The following is a 5,124-nucleotide window of genomic DNA, read 5'->3' on the forward strand; positions in this document are numbered from 1 at the left end:
CTAATATTTTTTAATGCTATTTTTGAAAATTAAATATGCATCACTTGGAACTCGCGCCACTATGCGAATAGATCCACCAAATTTTATAATTAAAGCTCTTTTTATTACCTCTAATTGGAATAAGAGATTTTATGAATGATAAATATTTTTGATTTTACAAAAAATATGCGTTGGAATTAGAAATATTCAACAATATTTAAGAATAGGGTTAAAATAAAATAAAATATTTTTTTATTCCTGAATTTTCGTCCGATTATAATCCAGACTAAGGGATCGAATCTCCTGCCCCCAGAGTCACTGTTAGTGGGCCCCCTAAACTCTAAACCCTAAACCCGGCCCCACCCACCCTAAACCCGACTCCACCCCGCAGTGACTGAGGGGGCAGAATTTTCCTGCACCCCGGGAGGCAGGTGATCTGCTTCCCCAGACTAATCCATACATGCAATACACAAAATCTCTTTAATTTTGTACCAGTAAAGATTCATTAATCCGAATTCTCTGTGTAGAAACTCAAATTTTGAGTTATTGCAGGAAATTTGAATTCACCGAAAAAGTAAATATATATATATAGATAGAGAGATGGGCTATGGTGCATTGCAATGCATGGAGGGGTTTGTGCATTGGACCATAAATCTAAAATTCAAAATCCAAATGGCTGATCCAAACCGTTCATCTTGTTCTCCATATTAGTATGTGCTTGGAGTCCAAATTTTACATTTTTCTGAATTTTTTTACTATTTATTAAGTATTTTACAAAATTGTTGATCCAACAGTGGTTGCTGATTTTACTGTTTTGTTAAGCCGCCGTTGGATTAACAATTTTGTAAAATACGTAAAAAAATTCAGAAAAATATAAAATTTAGTCTCCAAGCATATATTAATATGGAGAACAAGATGAATGGTTTGGATCGGTCATTTAGATTTTGAATTTTAGATTTATGGCCCAATGCACAAACCCCTCCATGCATTGCAATGCACCATAGCCCATCTCTCTCTCTCTCTATATATATATATATTTGTATCATAATTAAAAAAAAAAATTAAAACTCCTCAAATTATGGTGATTTCTAAAAACATCCGAGTTGTTGCCAAATCAATCTGCAGCCTCATTTTTGGGAGGCCACAGATTACCTTGGAGGCCCCTCAGAAATCTAAATATATTTAATATCACTGTGCATTTTTTTAGTTTTGGGTGGACGACAGATTAGTTTGACTACCCGGGTGCTTTCTGAAATTTCCACAAATCATGGTTTTATAATTTATTTATTTTAAATATGGTATAAATAAAAATTTCGAACGATGATTTTTTTTAGAAACCATAAATAAAAAAAAAAATTTTACCAAACCAACTTGATTGCTTTGTTTTTTTACAAAAACCATAAGAACCGAGATGTCATTTCAGTCCCTTTTTTTGGGACCGAATTGTCATTTCGGTCCCAGCCGTTTTCACAGATTTTGAGAAAAAAAATGCGATGAGAAATTGTGAAAATCTCTGGGACCGAATTGCTATTTCAGTCTCAAAATAAAAAAAAGTTTCAGGACCGAAATGGCATTTCAGTTCTTATAGTTTTTGTAAAAAAAAAAAAAATTAATCATGTTGGTTTCAATAAAATCTTTTTGTAATTATGGTTTATAAAAAAAATTCCCTCATGATCTGAAAATTGAGCGTCTGAACAATTCCCATTTAAAATTGGGACAAACCAGCAAAAGTCTAAGATTCCTTCGTAGTGTTAATAGTCCGGTACCACAAATGAATAGTTGAAATTTGGCAAGAGCATTTTCTGGTGGGAACTGGGAAGCAGACAACTCGTAAAGCTGTTTCCATTTGACAAACCCAACCAAAATATTATACTTTATATTTTATACCCTCTCTCTCTGATAAAAAATTGACAGAGTTAGCTTCACGCAGCAAACGAGCAATATAGACAAAATGATCAAGTATATGAATGGTGCGCTTCATAAAGCGAAACTAACTCTGTCAATATATTTACCCTCTATCCTCGCTAGTCGCTACCCTACACTATACTACATAGTCTACATGTGGGCCCCACCAAGGCGAGATCAGTCAACGCCTTTGACTCCCTTCTGCCTGCGGTTCCACCGCAAAACTTGCTTCCATGTCTCCTGTGAACTGTGAAGTGTGCTGCTCTAATCAAAAAAAGAAAAAGAAAAGAAAGTGTGCTACTAGTTGTCTTAAAAATAATGGAAAGTTTCATGTATATCCCTTGAAAAACCTCAAAATTGCGTTTTCACCCTTATAAAATTCAGAATATAATATTATTTATCCTGTTAAATTTCAAAAATTCATAATATCATATTTACCTATTATTATGTATAATATTATATTCTAGAATTTTGAAGGGATGTGATAACTAGGGGTGTTCATCTGTTCAGTTCGATTAAACTGAACTAAATTACGCAAATTAAAGTTATAATTTGGTTTTAAAAATAGAACCGAACTGAATCGCTTTAGCATTGCAACCAAATCGAACCGAACCAAAATTTTATTTCGATTTATTCGGTTTGTTCGGTTCAAACCAAAATATATTAATTTTTTATTTAAAGCAATTGATTTATAATAAACCAAAGTATATTAAGAAATAAACCGGGTAATAAGAAATAAATTAGGATATTAAGAAATAAATCAAAGTATTTGAAGCAATTGATTAAGAAATACACCGGGGCGGTCTAGACCAAATTCATAATATATAAAAGTTCGGTTGGTTCAGTTATTTCGGTTTTGAAAATTTTCAAACCGAACCAAACCATTAAACCGAAGAAAATGAACTGTTTAATTCAAACTAATTCGGTTCGGTTCAAAACCTAATAAACCGGATCCAATGAAAACCCCTATAGTGATAACTGTTTTCAGACTCAATCTTTGGTCAAATTCACAACTAGCAAATATGATAATACGTAAATAAACACGAGACACTTCGAACATATTGGTTGATTTTTAGATTTGTATAATTAAGTTGTTATTTTATATTAATTAGATAATTTAATAAAAAAAATTAATGTGATGATTCTTTTTATATGTAACTCAAACCGCGATCTCTCTTAGTGTTTCGCACTGATAACATCACACAAAAAGAATAACCATTAATGTAAATAACTAAATATTGTGAGATTACTCGAGTTTTCAATTCTCGTATAAAAAAATTATATATTCTTTAAAATTTAGACATAATGATATAAATAAAATAGTTTCTAATATTAATAAATTTGATGTTATATCGTACATATCTAAATCATTTTCAAGTCGACTGCTTACTGCTTAGGAATTTATTTCTCACCTCAAACTAAAAATATGCGAAAGAAAATTATTAATAAATTAAGGGTACCTTTTGTAAAACATTTTTTTTAAATATTGTAATATTTCCGCACAAACAAAAATATTATTAAAAGTGCGTTAAATATGCCGGAAAAAAAAACTCCGTAATATTTTATTAATTTCCAACGTTGTGTTTGATAAGTATCATGACACATGTAAATATATAGATAGAGAGAGGGGGGAGTTATGGTGCATGGCAATGTATAGATTCTCTTGTACATTAGACTATAAAATTGTTGGTTTTAATTTTCAAACAATCAATCTAAATTGTTCAATTTGATATCCATATTAAAATGTGTTTGGAGATCAAAATTTATATTTTTTGAAAATTGTTTGCTATTTTTTTAGAATTTTTGAAAATCATTGTTTTTCTATGATTCATAAATTTATGAAAAACAGAGATTTTCAAAAACTCTACAAGAATAGTAATTTTTTCCCAAAAAATATAAAATTTGATCTCCAAGCACATTTTAATATAGAGAATATGTTGAGCCATTTAGATCAACTGTTTGAATTTCGAATCCAACAGTTTACAATCAAATGTATAAGATAGCTTATGCATTAAAATATCCGTAATATTTTATTAATTTCCAACATTGTGTTTGGTATGTATCATGACACGTGTGTGCGCACTCGTAGATATATATAGCCATGCAATAGCAGCGCTATAGCATTTTTGAACCTTAAACAATAAGGCAATAAGCTATGAGATAAAAGTATATTATTTCAGCTACGACTGCTATAGCGGTAATAGTAATTCGCTATTTACGTTACATGTTATGTCCTATAGGGCACGCTATGCTACATAGACTTTTATTAAAAAATCCAAATTGAATTTATTTTTTAAAGATCATTTTTTTTTCATGGTTCGGATTGTTTTTTTATTTTAAATAGAAAAATATAGATAGTTTATGCCATGATGTTTAGGTTATTTTCAATGAAAAAAGGATAAATAGTTAATGATATTATTAGAGATATTTTGAATAACAATTTGACTTTGTATTGTTTTAATATGAATATGTTGTTATAGCAATAATATTTTTCGTCTATTTGACTAATTTGCAAAAACATACAATTATTAAATTTTACAATTTCTTCTATTTTTGAAAGATATGCAGGTTCAAGTCAAATAAAATTGCAATATGGAATACTTGGACTGAAGAAATAATGAAGACACTTATCAAGAATACAAATTATAAAATCATAAACTTGGTAAAGTAAGTTTGAGACTGTTTAAACTGGGAACAAACATTGGTAACGTTTTCAGCCTGTCAGAAACGCTGAAGTAACAGCTTGATCAAACTCAGAAGGATCCTAAAATGTTGGTAATGTTTATAAAACTTTATAATGTTTTAAGAATGTCAGAAATGCTGAAATACAGCTGTATCAAATTCAAATTTAATCACAAACGTTGGTAACATTTGTCAATCGTTACAACGATTTAATTAAATCAGCGTTGTAACGTTTTTGAAAAGTGGTAATGTTTTAATTAAATCTGAGCTTCAGAAATTCTTGTTTTTGATCAAGTTTCTACAGTACAAAACGTTACATAACGATTTAGCTAAAGTCTCAGGAAATCAAAACCTAAATCGCAGTTTGAACTAAAACGTTGTAACGTTTTATAAAACATTGGTAACGTTTTAAGTCAAACAGCTCATTAAATAGTTGTCTCTATAAATAAGGCTTTGGACTTTCTTTCCAAAGTATCTGAGCCGACCCTAATCTTCTAAAACGCGATTTTCTGGTTATTCCATTGTTGTGAGAGCTTAAAACTTCAAAATCCCTCAAAC

Source organism: Carex rostrata, chromosome 8 (assembly GCF_964058835.1).
Source record: "Carex rostrata chromosome 8, lpCarRost1.2, whole genome shotgun sequence".
Taxonomy (NCBI): domain Eukaryota; kingdom Viridiplantae; phylum Streptophyta; class Magnoliopsida; order Poales; family Cyperaceae; genus Carex; species Carex rostrata.